Source organism: Desmodus rotundus, chromosome X (genome assembly GCF_022682495.2).
Source record: "Desmodus rotundus isolate HL8 chromosome X, HLdesRot8A.1, whole genome shotgun sequence".
NCBI classification, from domain to species: Eukaryota; Metazoa; Chordata; class Mammalia; order Chiroptera; family Phyllostomidae; genus Desmodus; species Desmodus rotundus.
In genome coordinates, this window is record NC_071400.1 from 83,953,517 (window position 1) to 83,974,776 (window position 21,260).

The 21,260-nt window shown below is 37.7% G+C and overlaps 1 protein-coding gene across 1 annotated transcript in view; it reads right to left on the reverse strand.

Annotated features, from left to right (window-relative positions):
• IL1RAPL1 (interleukin 1 receptor accessory protein like 1) overlaps positions 1–21,260 on the reverse strand; it is a 1,180,423-nt gene that overhangs the window by 933,949 nt on the left and 225,214 nt on the right. The window lies entirely within an intron of this gene.

Sequence of the window (21,260 nt, forward strand, 5' to 3'; positions counted from 1 at the left end):
GAAAGTGAAAACTGAAAGAATTTACGTGGTTTGTCCATGGTTATATCACAAGTAACACATCTAAGACTTGGCCCCAGGTAATTCTGACACCAAAGTCCATTTTACTAAACTGTAGTCACTACAAGCAGATTGTACAGTACAGCCAAGTGATTGTTAAACTTCAGCCTATGGGAGAACCATTTGGAGGTAACTGATAATATTCACATTCTCGGAGCCCACTCCAAGAGATTGTCACCTGATAGTTAGGGTGTAGGGCTTAGAAAATTCACATTTTTTCAAGCACACTTTTCTTAGTAGATTCTGATGAAAGTGGGTTCTCCTGGAATTTGGAGATGCATTGCTCTCCTATCTGAAGGAGCACTTAAATGAGCCAAAAGTGTGTTTTACTAAACTCAACATGGTCAAAACAAGAAGAAGAAAGGAAAATGGAAGATGGCAAAGCAATGAATATGTAGCCTGGTCCTGCTGTAGAATACAAACCTTTAAAACTAAAGGATACAGTATAACCAAAAGGGCTTCATCAACTGCAGTTACATTAGGTAGTCTGTTACTTTATCTCAATAAGGCATGTCCTAAAGTATTTTTAAAAATAACTTGTTTGTACAATTCTATAATGTCACCTGAATTAATTCAATTTAAAAAAGAAAGGTGAAAAAATTCTTTGTCTCCCATTCAGACACTTGTTGTCTCCATTCTTTTTACTATGTTCCTTCCATTCACTCCAAGCAGAATCAAGCTTTTTTCCCACCAGCTTAGTGCTGAATTCATTTCTTTATTTTTTTAAAGATTTTATTTATTTATTTTTAGAGAGAGGGGAAGGGAGGGAGAAAGAGAGGGAGAGAAACATCAATGTGTGGTTGCCTCTCACATGGTCCCTACTGGGGACCTGGCCCGAACCCCAGGCATGTGCTCTGACTGGGAATCGAACCGGTGACCCTTTGGTTTGCAGGCCTACACTCAATCCACTGACTACACCAGCCAGGGCATGGAATCCATTTCTTTCTTACTTGTAAGGATTACAAACTGTGTTATAAATGAAAGACTCCAACTAGTGACAAAGTTTAGCATTCGCATTCTTAAAAGATACAAATTAAGCCACTCTATGTCCTTAGTTCAGTGACTTATATGACAAAATAAATAGGTACTTCCCAAACATTTATTCATAACACAAAATACTATATTTGGTTATAAAGGCAAAGCAAAGAAACAAAGGCCAAGAACAATGGAAGAGATCCATAGATCTGACAAAGAGTGTGTCATTGTTCACTTTGGTGACCATCGTTTCTTTGTAGTTACACTTTTAGAAACTGAGTAACTCTTTCAATAGTAGATTATGAGAATACAACACAGTGAAAGAAGGTAAAGATGGCAGTTTTAGATTTGCTATGATAGATAGCAGTAAAGTTAAATAATATTTGAAGAATCTGAGAAGTCTAAAATTTTGATAAAAACTTTAAATAAATATGTCTCTTGGGTTTAGTATATAAGAAAAGGAGATGGGAGTGGGATGAAGCTGTAGGAATATTAAGTGACATACCTGGAAGCAGTTCCTGAAAGGGAAATTTGCTACACACTGGTAGCAAATTAGTAAACATTTTAGTAATGTTTAGTAAAACATTTTTTACTAAAAGAAGATGGTGGAATGGGCTTTTTTCTCTCTCGATTTGCCTTACCTGAACAAAACCCCAGGCATATTTAAGATAATTTTTCCCATATTCCATGTGTACATCAGAATAGTGTCCTATGTTGAGAGATTCTGCAGTATCTGAGCCTCTCAGCATACGCCACTGTTGACTCTGGAGCCAGACATAGTGGTTTTGGAAATCAGCTCCACCACTTACGAGTTTATCCTCTGTGTTTTGGTTTCTGTCCATGTAAAATGAAGATAATAATAGAACCTATTTTACACTAAGGATTAAGTGAGGAAATATATATAAATGACTTAGAAAAGAAGCTGGTGCACATTAAATAATGACTATTGTTATCATTATCTAAGGCCAATGATCCACTCCCTCAATGGATTCCATTCTTTACATCTACTCAAAGAATCTACTATTTCAAAACCCCCTTTTCTCTCCTCATCACAAGTTTCTCCCTTTTTAGAACATTTCTGTTAGTATATCTATAATGCAATATCGCCCATTTTAAAAACAAACTTCCTAAGTTCCATTTCTTTTCTTTTCTGTGCTTCATTTTATACCAAACTTCTGGAAAGATTAGTTTATACTTCCTACCTTTACTTCCTTGCTGTGATTTTTTTTCATTAAATGTAATTTTTTTAATTGATTGGGGTGACCACAATAGAACCTGAATAGCTAAAGTAATCCTGGGACAAAAATAACAAAGCTGGAGGTATAACACTTCCTGACTTTAAATTATACTACAGAGCAATGATAATCAAAACAGCATGGTATGGCAAAAAAAAGCAGACACAAAGACAAATAGAACAGAAATGAGAGCCCAGAAATAAAACCACATGTATATGGGCAAAAATAACTTGACAAAGGAGCCAAAAACATAAATGAAGGAAAAAAAAGCCTCTTCAAAAATGGCGTTGGGAAAATTGGAAAGCTACATGGAAAAGAATGAATCTAGATTACAGTTTGTCTCCATGTAGAAAAATTAATTCAAAATGGATCAAAGACCTAAATATAAAATCTGAAATAATAAATTACACAGAATAAAACATAGGTACTAAACTCATAGACTTTGAGGACCTTGCCAGGTCACTCAGTTGGTTAGAGTGCCATCCCAATACCTCAAGGTTCTGGGTTCGATCCCCAGTCAGAGCACATACAAGAATCAACCAATGAATGTATATATAAGTGGAACAACAAATCAGTGTTTGTCTGTCTGTCTCTCTCTCTCCTTCTCACTCTCTCTCAAATAAATAGACTTATGGACCTTGGTCTTAGAAAAGATTTCATGAATTTGACCTCAAACGCAAGGGGAGTAAAGGCCAAAAAAGGCAACAACAACAAAAAAAGCTTTTGCAAAGTAATTAATTTCTCAATTGAAAGTTTTCTCAAGACCAACAACCTCTTACCTCTTGCCAAATGCAATGATCAGTTTTGTGAGTTCTCATCTTATTCAAATTCTTCCTAGCATTTATCAAAATAATCATCCCTTCCATACTGAAGCGCATTCTATTTGGCTTCTGGACCAAATATACTCTCAGTTGTCCTTCTATCTACCTGGACAATCCTTGATCCTCTGTGCAGGTTCATCTCTTCTGCTAAACATCTAAAACTAAAATACCCCAGGGCTCAGTATTTGGACTTCTCTGTCTACACACACTATCTTGAAAATATGACACCAACTCATGGTTTTAAATACCATTTACATTGTGAGGACTCTCAAATTTATATCTGTAATTCAGAACTCTCTAGTGAATTCCAGAGTCTAATGATTAACTGCCTACACAACAGCTCCATCTGGATATGGAGAAGGCCACACAAACCTCATATACCTAAACCTGAACTCCTGGTTTCGGAAAATGCCCTCCTCCCATAGACTTCCTCATCTTAGTAAATGGCGTCATAGTTTACCAGGCGTACAGACCAAAACCTAAGAAACCTCCTTGAATCAGCTCTTTTTCCAGCACCACATATTCAACTCAATGACAAGTCCTATTCTATTAGCTCTATCTCTACCTCTACACATATTTGGAATCATGTCTTCCCAACACTGCCACTGCTTCCACTCCAGTCCAGTGACAGCCACTTCCTAATGAGTCACTCTAATAGGTATATCTGCTATCACTGGAGCTGTGACAATGGTGTTGGAAAACAATATAGTTCACAGCACTGCCCTACCTACAACCATCTCCTATATGTGTCAGGGTTCTATGCCTATCTAACAGTATCTCACAAGGCCTTACATACTCACTGACCTTTCCTTGGATCACTCTTCCCCATGCTCACCACCGGCAACCTTCTGTTCTTCAGATGCACAAGTTCTATTCCCATCTCAGAGACTGTCTGAACACGCTGTCACCAGATCTTCCATGTGACTTGTTCTTTCCCTTCATTTAGCACTTGCTATGCCAAATGCCTTCTTTTCTGAAGAACCTTACAAGACCAAGTAGTTCTTTCCTCTGCTTCCCACAACTTCTTCCTTTACTCTCTCTATTTTTGTATTTGCTCTTCCATAGTAAAAATCACAGCCAAAAAATTATCTGTTATCGTACTGTATAAAAATGTAGCAGGAACTTGCCCAGAACTCAGTCTGGATATGGCACAGGCACTTAAAAATTCTCTTTCTGAATTCACAAATTCAAGTATTTCATTTTCTATTTAATCTTCCCTACAAGTAAGGAAATGGACTAACGAATATCAAATGTCAGGAAGGTCTGCACATTCCTGAAACTTGGTCATGCTTAACTTAACTGAATCACTGCTGTTCCAGGCCTCTAAAGCCAAACTTCTATATCATTTTATTCTCCCAGGAGAATAGAGTGGCCCACAAAACCAGAACATTTTAGGTTTCAACAATTTTAAAAATCTGGGAAAATTGAGTATACTGTATAATGTAGAGTTCTCATTGGGTGTGTCATTGTGTGAGAGAATCATATTCAAGAACACCAGCGTTTCTTTGTTTCGCTTGCTCATAAACACATGTTTATATTTATACAATGCAAAAAAGAGAGAGAATTAAAACAAGAATATAAACAGAAAACCAAAGTATGTCAATTGAATGATCAGAGTCTTGGGAAATGGTTAAAAGTTTAAAGAATATATGAATGGCAAATTAAAATGATTAAATAGTATAAAATATCATCAAATCACTTTATATGTGTTACTAGAGACAGTCCAAATATATCAATATGCAAGTGAAACACTGAATCTTCTGAAGGTTTTCATCCACAAAATTTCTTACCATATATATGAATGGTTGACATGTTAATATCCAGGTACCGTAATGGTCAATAATCCAGATTTCAAAGATATGTATACATGCAAGATTAAGTCCTAGATATTATCCAGATGTTAGTAATAGTAGTAGCATTCACTACATGCCAGGCGTGGTTCTAAGCATCTTACATATATTAAATTACATAATCCTCCTGACAAACCCTGTTAGCAGGAAAGCTGTCCTGTTCATCCCTTAATCAAAAGGTAACAAACATCTGTAGGCCACATCGGGTCAGCCATCTGTTTCTGTAAATAATGTTTTATGGAATGTACATACACATTCATTTACATATTGTCCATGCTGTTTTCATACTATAATGGAAGAGCTGAGTAGTCACAACATAGGCTGTGTAGCCTGTAAGACTGAAAATATTTACTATTGGGCCCTCTGGAGAAAGAGTTGGCCAGCCCCTGGCTAAATCCAATAATACAAGGCCTGGCTGAATTTACCATGTGCTAGTGCGCTTGGTTTTAATAGTATGATGGAGGTAACCAGAAACGGACTTGTAGTGATTATTTGAAAGTCTCTCTCAGACACCAACGTACAGTCTTTTCACATAGCTAGCTTCAAAGCTAGCCAAGCCATTGAAATATATAAAAAGTCCAGTAGTTTCAAGAATGCCATTTTTTCAGTTTTAATAATTTCTTGGGCAAAGGAATGACTTCCTCCTGGAAAGAAGTCAGTCCTCCTGGAACCTGACCTTTCCAGTGGTTGGCGTCGCTTTACATATCATTGTACCGCCTAAACTGAACACACTGCATGACATGAAACTGGACCTCTATGAATGTGTGTGTGACACAGACCTGCCAACTAAGCACATGCTTTTCATATAAGTGGAGCTTGTTCCTCTGTCCAGCCTGATCGTTATATTGCACAATGGAAGATTACATGATGTACTCTATGTCTCTCCTGCCCTTACAAGCCTGCTTATCATTTCTAACCCAATTGAGTTTATTTGAGAGGAGACTTTTGTTTCTACAAGCAAAAAGTATTAGGATGGCACAAGTCTTGAGAAACAAGCAACAACCAAATGTTGATGAAGGTGATGGCATTATACAATATTATCCTATACATCTTCACATATACTTTGCATAAATATATTTATAAGCATGAAATAAATTGTGTGAATGTTGTAAAATGATACCCCTTGAAGTAATAAAAACCAAAGCTGTTGATTAATCAGATTGTTAGTGGGTTTTTTTTAAAGGCTTGTAACATTTTAGATATAAACTATGTTTCTAAAGTTATTTCTTCAAATTTCCTTCTTGGCCTTTATATTTCAAAAGCATACAGAATTAATTAGTCTTAGGGTTTTTTTTTTTATCAAAAAACTCTTCATTATTTCTATTGCTGCAGGACCCTATGAATTCTGCCTGTCTTTGCCAAGTCATTTCTAACAAATTGCATTTAGGAAAAAAAGCCCTCTTAGAATACAATTCTATGATATAGGTCAAGGAGAAAAATAAACAGAGAGAAAAAATAGAAGGTTAACCAAATGTTAAAAATAGTAAAACATGAAGAAGTTCTAAAGCCTTAATAAATGAAGTTGGAGACCTCTTTGAGAGAGTGGAAAGGGCTGAAGGATGTCGTTCATCTTTCTATTTTAGAAGTCCTAGCGAGGGTGTGTGTGAGGAGAGATGGAACAAATTGCTCAATGAAAGTAATGGGGTCATCCCCCCAGCTGCCTTCAGGGATGCTGTAAATCTGGATGTTCTTCATTCTGTTTCTATTCTTTCCTCTTCCTTATGTAGCTCCCAGCAATTTCATTTTAAAGCCCACTGCAATTCACTACAAGGTACATTTCTCCTTGTAGACTGTTCCTTCAGTCACCCCTCACCATCTGAGTTTTCTGCCTCAAATGCCTGCGTTTTTCAGCTCAGAAATCCAAGTCACATACCTTGAAAAAAGTTAATTCCTTTAAATAGAAAATACTCTGTCTTTATTGGCCCCTCCAAGTTTTGCCCTTTTTGTGTGTTTCATTCATCATGAATCTCAGCCACGGGTCAAACATATGAGCCTGTAACCGCTGGAAAAGTCACAGAACTAAGGATCGTATTCTTGACATCATTCGTAGCATGCTGTGCTCTTTCAGAGGGCCTCTTGTGAAAGGAAGACAGATTTTCTTCACTTTGTGTCTTAGGAGAAGACATGTCGAGAGTCCTTTTGACATCTTCTGCTTACTCAGTTACACCATAAGTAGCTATCTTGTTTTCTTCGGGAAACATATTAATATTGCCTTTAAAATGAAGTAGGTTAACTTCTAGTGTAGTCACTGCTGTGTTTAGAAAGCATCTTTTTTTAAGCAGTATTACTGAGAAGAAATCTTACAGATACATTTTTACTAAGTGAAAATGATCACAACAGGGAACATACAGCTAACAGGGAATATAGCTAACATAGTTTATATATTATGTTCTAACACTGTAGACAACATGGCTAATGAAAATGTTAAAATGTCGTTGCTTTAAAGTATATCTAGCCTCGATAATAGGTATGGCTTTCTCAGTCAAAATGACCCACATTAGTAAGGTCACGGGGACAATTAGGCTAAATATGGGATATTGCCCACTTCATAACACAAGCAGAGAAAAGGAATAAACAACTAATTTAGTCTTAGATATTCTTTCCTGAAATAACTACACATTTTCAGTATTTACAGTACGCTAAACACCGTTATAAGAACTTTCCATGTGTTTTCTTTCTTAACCCTCAAAACAACCTAATGAGCTATGTAATATTATTAGCCCCGTTTGACAGATGAAGAGACTAAAGCACAGAAGTGAAATAACTTCCTTAGTAGCCCAGAGAGTTTATCTTGATCCTCCTCCACCAGAGCTGATGCTTTTCATTATTATAATAATAGTTTGAAATATGTCTTCTGCATTATGACAGGCTGGAAAACAGTGACTAAGTAATCATATTTTGGGCAAAGCAATTTAGATTAATATCCAGCTAGTATCACTTTCCTAAAGGATAATTCTTTAAAAGAAACATGCAGAAATAATATAGAGGAAGTGGGACCCTCAATGGAATACTTAACTAATTTTAAAATGTAAGTATTATAAATTATTCATGCTATTTCAAATTTTATATTATAACAATAATCTCAAACTAAGATTGATACCAGGTAATTGGAGATTCTAAAATATATTATTTAAGTAGTTCAGATTTTTTTTTGTAGGGGACTATTACTGTATATCACACCAGCTGTATGGTTAACTTATAATGTACATTTAAAAATGCATTTCTGTATACTATAAACTACATAAGGAATCAAATTTATCCAATAATAAGGTACACTGTCTACCCTTCACAGAATGATTCACTCTTCAATAGAATTTGGAAAGCATGGGCAAATAATATTAGTAAAGATGACATGAAGGTTGGAGATCCTTCATATTTTATCAGAGAAAATGTTTAATTTTGAAAAGAATGTTAATCACTTAAACAAAGGCACTTTGCCCAATACTATACAATTCCAAAACCAGGCACAAGGAGCAGGCAATAGCAGAGGTATTTTCTGCAGATAATTTTTTAAAGATAAAAAAATCGATTTAAAGTCAATCTGCATTTTATTATCATTGTGTGCTGGCAATTCTAAATACTACCCATGTTAAAGTATTTCTCCTTGAAAAATACCCTTTGTTGCTCCAAGTTCTAAGCAACGGTGATGTTCCTATTCATTTTAATATTTGTATCAGTGCCAAATTCACCTGTTTTTTTTGCCACGTATCCTTGAATAAACATTGAATTCTTCATGGAAGTTAATTTGGACAAATCCCATTCACACACTCGCCTCCCTCCCTCCTCACAATACACACAGATTCAGCGTTACAGGCTCTTTTCAAGAGTAAGTTTCTATCATTGACCGTAACTATGTTTGTATGGTGCCAGGTGGGGACTTGAAATAACGGTGGGGAGACACTTCCTAACCACTCTGCTGTACACCTGAAACTAATACAAAATAGTACAGAATGCCAACTGGGATAGAAAATAAGACTTTAAAGAGTAAAAAATAACAAAAAAGAGTTAGTTCCTAATGGCTGAAAATTAGAGTCACTGGAGCTCTCTTTCGGTACAGGTGCTGTCCCCAAACTCTGGGTATGAGATAATCTTAATTTTCAAAAGCAGATTTAAATAAAAATGGTCTCAGCCTGACTGTGATGACCAAGAAGCAGCATTTGAGTTCTCTTATTGCTGACAGTTTATATCACATGGAGATGTTATTTGTGTTTAGAATTCTTTTGACTATGCAGACATTTTGGAAGCCCCTAGAATTTATCCCAAGCAGACAAAGACATGGACTATATACTACAATTTCTAGAATGTATTGCGAAGTGAACTTTTTAAAATGACTGCCACCCTTATTCTTATAGTTAAGAATTTTCCTAACTATGTATTTGTATACCCATTTGTTCATGTGAAAGATGCTTTTCAAATTTACAGGTAATAAAAAGGGCTCTTTGGACAAAGTCATTGGCAACTTTGCAGAAGGCTCGAAAGTACAAACTATAATGTTATTAAACAGATCATTAAGTAGGTATATAGTTTTTGTCTTTTTTCAGAAAATATATTAATACGACTAAGTATCACTCGATTACTTTTCCCCTCTTTGCTGTACTGTAGTAGTTAATTTATTCACTCCTTTATTTTCCGGGCATAGTCTTATATATATCAGTTTTCTTTTTGGCGATTGTTATTACTTATTTAATTTTATGACACTCCTAAAACTAATGTCGTAGAGAAGAGAGCAATAAAAAATGGCACACTGGGTACGTGTGCGTCATATACACTAGACATGCCACTGCAAGACAAAAGCATCTGAGACAACTTCAGATGTGAGGCCACCAGAATAGCTGCAGACTTGTGCGTAATGAAGACATTATTCACCTGACACCACCTTCTACACAAGCTGACTCCACTTCCTGTAATCTCTTCCTTTTCAAGCATGACCCTCAGATTTGGGCCTTCTGCTCACTGGAACTGGTCTGGCCAAGGTTACTAATGACCTCATTATTTAATCTCTCTGTAGCATAACTCTCTCTGCACCTTTGATTCCCATAACACCATTTTTTTATCCTTATCTTCTGTCACTCAACAACTCTCTCTCCTGCTCTTGCTCTCACAACCTCTCCCTTCACTCCCCTCTCCTCTCCCCCAGTTTTTGCCCTTTAAATATCAGGTTCCTTGCATTCTCTATTTGGTCTCTTCTCTCTCCACACATTATTGCTGTACCATTGCACGCATTCTGATGAATTTAATTACTAATTACTGTCCTGCCCGGTGTGGCTCAGTGGATTTAGCACTGTCCTGCAAACCAAAGGGTCACCGGTTCAATTCCCAGTCATGACACATGCCTGAGTTGGGGGCCAGGTCCCCAGGAGGGGGCATGCAAGAGGCAACCACACATTGATGTTTCCCTCCCTCTTTCTCCTTCCGTTCCCCTCTAAAAATAAATACACAAAATCTTTAAAAAATATATCTAACTACTTATTTGCCAAAAATTATATATCTGTCCAAATGCCTTGAATCCACCCTCCACCCATGATAGCTACACATAGGTACCCCACAGGCTCCTTAAATAGAGCACAACCAAAACTAGCCCTTACATCTCTCTCCCTTAATTACGTCTATATTCCCTAAACCAGAAAACCTAAAAGGACCTCAGATCACTTTCTCTCCTTCATCCTGATGTGCTATTGATGATCAAATCTTGTTGACTCATTATCTTCTTTTTTCTTTTGGTTCCCACACCACCAACTCTATTCCACTGCTACTACCTTAGCCTCATCTTCTCTTACCTGAATTAATTGGTATTTCCACATCCACAGTCAAACCCTTTCAACAGGGTTTCTCACTATACCCCCAGACTAATCTTATCGAAGTGCACATCATATTAAATCACCTTTATGGCTTTCACTTCCCACCATTCACTGTAGAAAACCTCGGTACAGCATATACTCACACCCTTGATCTCACCCTGTCTCTTGCCATTCAACTGGAAAAGCCCAATACTCTGCTACTGTAAAGTCATTTGCAGTTCTCTCAGTGACCTATGTTTCATATCTTTTTATCTTTACTTCTATCATTGGCCTTCCATTGACTGCTCCAGGAAAGCCTCACTATCCTGATGATCAGATAAAGTGGTACTGTCTCTTTAAAACTCGCCACAATCAGTAAAATTAAACACTGCCTACTACACTTTGCAGTTTATATTTATTTATTTCTCTTCTCTTTCTAAACTAAACTCCCAGAGGACAGCTACCCTATCTTAATTATCTTTATATATCTAACACCAAGTACATTTAGAAAGTAGTTGATAAATGATTCCTGGATAAAAATAAGTAAACCATTTGTTTCAGCCTTATTTGTTTTCTAATTTTACCCGTTATTTCCCACATCTCAGATATCTCTGTAGCCTATTTCATTTCCTCACACTAATTAGCGGCTAAGAAACATACATTATAGCTGCCTTTACTTAACAGTTACTGAGAATCTTTATTATAACAACAAGCTTTTGCAAGGAGTACACCGTGTGTCAGGTGTTTGCGTGTGTGTGTTTGATCAAGGAGGCTGGGTACAGAGTTATAAAAATTTGGTTCCAAATCTTCACTTACTAATCATGGCCATGCTCCTCATGACCTCTATATACTTATTTCACAGACAAAGTGAGTAACTTCAATGGGGTTGGCAAAGTCCCTTTTCAAAGGCAGGTTTATGGAAGCCAACGACACATACATTTCAGTGCCTTTCACTAGCATGGGCCCTCCCATGGAAACTGCAGGCAGTCAGATTCATAACTTATTTATGCAAGAGCACTGAAATTGCTGTAGGCACTTTGCATTCATAACTTTGTTTCCTATCTCATAAATTACCTCCTCCCAAATGTAAAAGCTTCAAGAACTTCGAAAGCCTGGATCCATCCCTTGCCACTATTTTTAGCAGTAGCTATTGTTTATTGAGCGTTTCCTATGTGCCAAGCACTGTTCTATGATTGACATGTATTTATGTCTGTGTACGTGTGTGTGTGTGTGTGTGTGTGTATATATATATATAAAATCAGGACATTCAGCAGCCTATAATAATAGTTCAGAGTTCTCAGTGTACTAGATATACTGCGCTGCTATTCAAACATCAGCGCATTGAATTCTCACAGACATCCTGTGAGGAGGTGTTGTCATTGTCCCCTTCTTTCAAGTGAAAAAAAAAAGGGAAACAGTGAGATTAAGGAGCTTGGCCAGCATCGTACAGCTAAGATCTGAAGGCAAGCATTCAGGCACCGACTCTGCACGTCTAACCTTACCTTATATAGGTTGGGTCATGATTCCTCCTCTCTGTGGGGTTTGATGACTGCAAGTTCAACAAGAAAATGCATTTCATCCCTTCGATATCTTACTTGAGACCTCACACAGAAATACCTCTTGGCAAGTGCCACACTTACTTACATTTATGCACATGAATTATGCCCATGTATAAAAAATCAAGAGAGTGGGGAAATTAGTACCAAGAAAATGTGGAATAGAGTAAAATGCCAAAAATGCAAGCTTTGCCAACTTAATCATATTAAGTACTTTTGGTCTTGGATGTTAAAAACAGCAAGCTGTCAAGGTTAATATGAGAGCAAATCAGAGCTGGTATGAGACCATAGAGAAACTGTCCACTGTGAGACACAAATTTGTTATAGTCTTCTAATTGTAGGCAATGTATCACAAGGATCAGCTGCTTACTAGTTAGCAACTTAACCCCACGTTTGTGGGCTGGCTTGCTCTTGGGAATAAAATATTTTCAATGGCCATGTATTTTACATATCGAATTGTCTTAATAGCCTCATTTACATAAAATGTCATGCTGTCATCTATTCTAAAATGGGTTTTCTTTGCCAAAAATCTAGCACCATTTACTTCTCAAATTTAGCTTCATTTCAAAGCTTCATTAGTGCTTCGCTGAAATCCGTGTGTGCTCCTGTTGTAGGTTGTAAGGTAGCTATTGCGATTTCAAAGGTCATGTGTAGCAAGTCAGTGGAACAAAGGTCCCCAAATACTTCCCACTGCCATTTTAAGCAGGTGTCGCTAGATAACTGTATTCCCCACTACCTCATGGCATCAGATTAAAGGAGATAATTTTCTTAAGCTATAATAGAATTTTCATTGAGGCCATTTGTCTTCAATGCATGAGATGGGAATTGCTCAGCTAATCCCAGATTTTATCTGAGAAATTGAGCAAAGACACAGTCAAGTACTGGTTTTGACTATTTTGATCAAAGGTAAAAAAGCAATACAATGATAGTGTCATTTAGGGGTCCCATTTACATAAAATAAATTTATAATTGATGTGCCACTTGGTGGACACCGGAGTTAATGGACCTTTTAAAAACCTCTACTTAATAACAATAAAGCACCATTTTTACAAGATTTAATGTTAGAAGAATTAATGCACCTAATAGCCTGACCTTCAACTGCTCCTTTGATGGCGACTACTGTACTGTTTCATTCGGAGTCTCCATATTTAAAGTTGACATTATAAAGTCCATATTCTCAGATGCTTTTAATAAAATTGGGGTATTAATCGTGAATGGATAGAGTGGGCTGTTTAGTATGCAGATAACACTTTAATAAGGAGAGAATTTTCACCAAGGTTCACATAACACTCAACCTCCAAAGCACCCAAATAATTAGTATCGTTATCCAGGTGCTAGAAATGACTGTTAATGCATCACCATAACTAGTCTGAGAGGCTCTCCACCAAGACGATTTCTTGCTTTGCAAACTAAGAATTCAGTCAGAGCGTTAATGACTACCATCTCCTTTAGCTCCCTCATTCGGACACAACATCCCAGAGGGACATGCAGTGGAATGGTCCATACCCCAGTGCCAGATCACGGACAGAACACAACAAAGCACCGAAACAGAGCAGGGTGTCAGGACTGTTTCTAGGCAAGTGTGAGTCATTAACTCAAGCCTCCATTATGCAATTACGTAATAGGGTCCAGTAGCCTGTGAAAGTGTTTTCCGACACATCGGCATTACAGGAACCTGGTAAAGAGTCACCCAGTCATCTTGATTCGCCAAGTACGATAAACAAACCTCCTTTGACTGGCAGATGCAGGAGAAACTATACTTTTCTATGCTGGCTGGAAGAGTTCAAATTGAAGGGCAACTAGGTTCAACAAAATAAATTAAGAGAAAGTTCAAGGTTATCCAACAGTTCCCAAAAGTTCGTTTATCTGACAGTTCCTGAAAGAGTGTACGTAGGGGCATATAAATAGGCCTATGAGAAAACATCGGGCTGTAAAACCTGAGACCATAATTTGAATAATGGAGCATAAATATGTCATTACGGGGTACAAGCATCTTTTTTTCTGTTAATGCAGGCTCCCTTCCTGGAGAAGCAGACACAAAGATGGGCTTAGACAGGCACCAGTTACGGGGGTAGGAGGGGGCAGCCTCTGAAAGAAAACAGGAGGAAGCCTGAGAGAACTATCCTGCTATGATGCCAAAAAATAAAATAAAATAGTGTTGGCCAACATGACAGGGGAACCCTAAATCAAACAGTCACCAGCGGATGACCCCACATCTTAAAGGAATGGGCCTGCCTTAGTACCCCTGCTACACTCAGTCATTGGCTGGGATAAGCTCCTGTGAAGGAGCCTCGGCACCAAATTCATGATGCACAGAATGCAGCATCGGCGGCCAGCTGTCCAGTGCACACCCGAAGGAGAAGACTGTGAGGGGTGGTTTCGTGGCCAACACAATGCAGTCAGTCAGTTGCTGTTCCCCTGGGACTAACCATGTTAACACAAGTCGGTGCTTCAACCAGGTAAACAAACATGAGAGATTTTATTTCACGCTTATAAAAATCAAATACTTGCCTCTTCCTGATCAAATGGAAAAGCTCAGCTAGAATAAGCAAAAGGTTTCCATTGCCCATAAAAGTAGAAAATCATCCTAATTCATCAGACCCTTCAAATTTATTCTTTGTTTGCTGACATTAATGCTTTAAATACACGTAAGCACACATTAGTTTGCAGATCTTAGTCCAACAAGAGAGCAGTGACATCGAGTGAGTAAAACCAGTGGAGCACAGCAGTGACACTGCTCAGATAATGAACAGAGTTTCACAGGACAGGGGACAAAGGTAAACAGAAATTGATGGGATTAACATGTGGAATATAAAATGCGTATGTCATTATACATGGGTCTTATGAGGGGCAAAGATGAGCGAGAAAGACCCCTAGATAGTAACCTACGCATAATAGGGGAGCCCCCTAATTTGCTCTGATACTGCAAGCCTTCAAAGGGCTGACTGGAGCTGATGACACCTGTGTACACTGGTGGAAACCTGAATAGATGGACTGTGTGTATCAAAAAGAGCTAATCTGGGACACTGTTTCTTGAGTACGCAGAAAGTAGCTCTCACAATCCTAAATGGAAGCAAGTGACATGCCTTTGTGTCCGTATTGAGAAATTAGGGCTTTCACATAAGCCTGCTTGCATGGTTTTTGGTACCTTATGATGTTCTGTGTAGTTTCTGTGATACCCAGAAATCTGGGCCAATGGTTTAGAGGGCCTCTCTGATGGAGCAGGGTAACCCTATGCTGTGTGAAAGCATGCTCTTCCCTGTAGAGGCATCCGAAGGTGGTTTAGTGCAAAGAATAGTTGAAAATAGAGGATTTGTTCCCAATCTTTCTGAGCAATCTTTGGAAAAACAACTGCCATGCTATGAAAGCTACTTACCTGCCCCCAGTAAAATGAAATGAGACTGCATAAATTTCTAAAGCAGCTCGACCAAGGCCTAGAATTTCCCAGTATACCTTATGGTGCCACTCTGGGAAGGAAATAAACTGAGATTGTGGGGCAATGTTATTTGTGGTTTTATATTTGAATCCCATGAGAGATCTCAACCCAAGAAAATTTTTGAGTGTTAAAAATATCTGCATTATGTGATTTCTACTCTATGCAGCAATACAATTCCAATCTTTTGATTAAAATTGTATGTAGCAAGAGATCAGCAAAGAGTGGGGTGATGAAACCTTAGAAAATAATTTTTGTACACTTGTAAACTGTGGTGCAAAGTGTGCCCAAACCACATTCGTGGGTAAACAATACTACCTCATGTACATCGCATTGACTGGAAAGCTAAAATTCACCCCCCAAAACATAGCTTCATCCTAATCCCTGAAACATGGAAATGGTGCCTTACATGGAATAAAAGAATTTTAGCATATGTAATAAAGTTAAAGACCTTGAGATTGGGAGATTATCCTAGGTCAGGGGTGTCAAACTCATTTTCACCCGGGGCCACATTAGCCTCGCAGTTGCCTTCAAAGGGCCAAGTGTAATTTTAGGACTGTATACATGTAACTACTCCTTAACAGTTAAGGACTTGAAATTACATTTGGCCCTTTGAAGGCAACTACAAGGCTGATGTGGCCCCCGGTGAAAATGAGTTTGACACCGCTGTCCTAGATCATCCAGGTGGGCCAGAAATGCAGTTTCATGCATCCTCATAAGAGGGAGGCAAACGGTGATTTGACACACAGAGAAGGTGGAACAGAAAGAGATTTGAAGATGCTAGCATTAAGATTAGAGTGGTGTGGCCACAAGCCAAGGAATACTGGCAGCCACCAGAAGTTGGAAGAAGCAATGAACAGATTCTCCCCTGGAGCCTTCACACAGAGCACGACCCTGCTGACACCTTTATTTCATCACAGTAATACTGACGCCTCTAGAACTATAAGACAATAAGTTTATGTTCTTTAAGCCACAAAGTGCGTGGCAATGTGGTATAGCAACTACAGGAACCTAATACACATGGGCAAGGCTTTCTTTTTTCCCAAAGCCTTATTTTTTACTTTCTGAAAACAAAACAATTTACCCACAGTTAACAAGTTATGCAAGGACACCTGGCAAGACTACTGAATTAGTCATGTAGTACATATTCTACTCATTAGTTGCAAGCTCCAAGAACCTGGAAGAAAAGGCTATTATTAAGTAAACATTTTATTGAAGTACCTCATACACACAGAAAAGGAAATCATAAGTATAGAACTCAATGAATTTGCACAAACTAAGTATGCCTGTATAACCAGCACCAGGAGCAATCCTGATTCTTCTTCTGGTCAATAACCTTCCAAAAGTAACCACTATCTTGACTTCTGACACCCAACAGATTCACATTCCCCTCTATTGTATTTTACCTAAATGGAAATGACACTCTATATTCTCTATGGCTTTATCCAGTTTTACTTAACTTTTCTGGCATTCTCCTATCATGTTGCATGTAATAGTAGACTCTTATTACCATATATATATATATATATATATATATATATATATATATATATCTGTATCACAATACCAAAAGTATTTATCTACTGCTGGTCATTTGGATTGCTTCTGCTTTTAAACTATCATAAATAGCACTTTTCTGAACATTTTTAGAAACAGAAGTACCTGATACTGTTGGGTAAGCAATGCCTGGGTTGAAAATGCTGCACCATAAAGTATGCATGTTTAGAACAGAGGATTTTATAAGAATAAAAGTATAATTTCAATATCACCCCCATTTCATTATGCAGATATTACGCAGAAATTGTTTTCCTATTGTTTGACCCTCTGAACAACCTAAGTGCTTTGATTAGATGTTCTTAGAGAAAATGGCTATACTCTGAATTCACAGTCTTATATTTATGTTTAGCCTATTTTTAAAGGTCACCTTAATATAGTAAAGTGTTTTTAAATATCAGAATAAAAAACTCCAACTTGCTATTTGGTGCTTTTGAAGCTTCTCTTTCATATGATTATCTAGGAAAGAGAATATCAGACTCACAAAAAGTCCTTCATAAAGGTGACATGTTATCCCTAGAGGAGCATTGAAAGCATCTTGATAATCTTGCAGCTTCGCATATAATCCAGAAAAACGTGAACCTACAGTGAAGTACATCCTCAGACGTGAATGGGAGCAAAAAGATGAAAATATAATTAATCCAATTGTGTTTCTTTGAGACATTTCCAACACTTTCAGCCGGCAGAACAATGGTAATTTTTCCCCTTTCAGCAGAAATAGTCTTTTTTTAAACATTCTGCTTTGAATACATTTTTGTGGTTTTTTTATTAATTGCATTTTCCTCTTCCTCTCTAGGATAGTAAAGCTCGGAGCTCCGTATAGGTGTGCATAAAAGACGTTAGAAAACACAAAATGTTAAATTTACAGAAGGGGAGCTAGGTTTTAGACTACAATACAATCAGCTTGGGCTGAAAGAATCGGTAGCCTGAAGGTTTACAGACTCAGAATGAAAGCTCGCACAACACCCAGCTCTGGAAATTAGGTCACATTAACAGAACCATTTGACTGCTCACTTTGCATCTGAAAGTTCAATATTTGCGAAAATATGCTATTTTAATGGCACGCTTATGTCAGCATTTATGAAAACGAGGACTGATGCACTGAAAATAGTCCCTTTCCTTGCAGTTTTTGTCCGTCTAATTGCTCCATATTGAGTTAGAATTTCTGTCTTCATCTTGTACCTTACTTCCCATCCAGCAGTGGCCTCTAATTCAGAACTAATTTGTGAAGGTCAAACAAAAGTCTGGAAGCATCCCAAAGAACCATGATTATGCACTAATATTATTGAGTTCTTTAAGTGTACACAGCTTTTGAAAAGCACAGTGGACTTTTTTTAAATAAACAGGTTCAGTAAAGGGAAAAAATGAATGACTCTGTTAAACAAGAAAACTCAAATTCAAAACAAAGAACCTATTGATTGCTTTTTCTACTGCTGAAGTACACAGTTGAGAAAATATTGTACAGCAAATAGTTCCCTAGTACTTAAATGTATTAGACATAATTCATTCCGTCAATCTATATTTATTAAGCAAGACACTCTTCTAGGCACTGGGGATATTAAACAAAACAGATAAAAATCCCTCCTCGTGAAGCTTACATTTTAAGTGAAGACAGACAGATAATAAAATTATGTATCAGGTATCAGCAGTGATAAAGAGCTAAGGGAGCAGTCTGCAGTTTTAAATAGGTGGCCAGAGAAGGCCTCCCTAAGCAGTGATACATGAGCAAATATCTGAAGGAGGCAACAGGATGAGGCGGGTTGAGGGATGTGGGGCAGCCATGAGGCTAGCCGGGGGGAAAAGCATCCCAGGCAAACAGAGCAGTTAGTAGTGCCGGTACTGATGTGGGAAGAAGTGTCTCCTGTAACAGTGGAGCAGGCAACAGAAAGTTCAAGGAGACAGACAGAAGTGAAGAGGAGCCAGATGATTGTATAAAGAACTTTGTAAGCAACCGTGGGGACTTGGGATTTAGTCTTAGAGAGATGAGAAAGCATTACAAGTACATGTTGATCACAAGGGAGTATCACACAATTTGTATTTCAAGCAATCATGCTTCTTGCCGTGTTAAAAAAAAAAGCTGAGAGGGAATGATGCTGAAAGCAGAGAAAACAATCAGGAAACTATTTAAATAAAATAGGTGAGCAGTGAGAGGGCTTTGACGAAGAACCAGAAGATGTGCTGTGAGGTGCTCAAATTTTGGGTCTATTTTCAAGGCGGAATTGACAGAATTTGCTGATAGGCTAGAGCATATCATACAGGGGGAGTCAAGGGGAATCCAAGGTTTTGGCTTGAGCACCTACAATGGAGTTACCACTGAGGAAGACTGGGGAGGGTCACGAATGGGAGGGAAAGGTGAGGAATTTGTTTGGGATTGGCTAAGTGTGATGGGCCTGTTTAGACCAAAAGTAAAGAAGTGGACTAAGCAGATGGATAGTCGGGAGTTCCAGAGTGCTGATGAAAATTTGGGAATCATCAACATATAGAAGATACTAGAAGTCATGAGGCTGGAAGAGATCCCCAAGCCAGTGAGCATTCAAGGACAAGATGTCTGAGAACTGAGCCCTGGGGCCGCTAGTGTTTAACGGCACACAGTTGATCTGGAACTCATGTAAGAAGCAATCCACAGACGGCTATGAAGGAAGCTGGATGAAACAATCCTTTAAAACAAAATATTGTAAGGTAAGATCACAGACTGAGTGGTGATTTAACAAGGTGTTTTCTAAAATTCCTTCCAAATGTTGTATAGTTTTTATGACTAGAAGTGCAATCTTCCCTTATCCTCATAAAACTCTAATACACGAATATTGAATATAAGTATGCATAAGCATGAGTTATACCTCTAATGAGAATCAACCTTTTATTTTTCAAATAATATCCTATAGTAAAAAAATTGCTGCTTGGATATGAAATTTAAGCATTGAGTAAATGCTTCAACAAGCTGTCATTGGATTCATGAGAATCAGTGACAAATATAAAAAGGATATGAATGCACCTCGCCAAAGAAGATATACAGGTGAAAAAATAAGCCTATCAAAATACGTTCCACATCATATGTCATCACAGAAATGCAAATTAAAACAATGACACACCGCAACACACCTATTAGACTGGCCAAAATCTGGGGCACTGACAATATTAAATGCTGAAGAGAAGGTGGAGCAACAGGAACTCTCATTCGTTGATGGTGGGAATGCAAAATGGTGCAGCTATTTGAATGACAGTTTGACGGTTTTCTATAGAACTAAATATATTCCTACCATATGATCCAGCAATTTTACTGCTTGTTATTTACCCAAATAAATACAGCTGCAACGTTATGTCCACACAAAAACCTGCTCACAGATGTTTAGAACAGCTTTATTCATAATTGCCCAAACTTGGCGGCAACAAAGATGTCCTATAGTAGGTGAAGGGATTACCAAACTGGTAGATCCAAAGAGTAGAATATTATTTGCCACTAACAAGAAATTAGCTATCAAGCCAGGAAAACACTCAGAGAAATTTAAATGTATATTACTAAGTGAAAGAAGCCAATCTGAAAATTCTACATATTTTATGATCCAACTATACGGCATTCTCGAAAAGGCAAAACTAAGGAGACAAGTCAGTAGTCACCAGTTTTTGTTGTTGTTGTTTTTTGCAAGAGGGGAGAGTTGGGATGGTGAAGGGATTAGCCGAAGAACATACATGGATGACCCATGGACACAGACAACAGTGTGGTGATGGCCAGAGCGAGGGGAGAGGTGATATGGGCTAGCGGGGAGGCTCACAGAGGGGAGAAATGGGGACATCTGCAATAGTGTAAATAATAAAACTAAAGTAAAAAACCATAGAAAGAATGGAGAGCAAAAAAATAACTAAATACAATTTGAATAGGTAGTAATCCATAGCTAGAATTAATTCTTAATTCATACAACATTTTTTAAACCACAAAGATATATATACAAACTTGATTGTTGTAATTGTTTTCAGAAAATCCAAATATTCAAGTTATTAAAAACA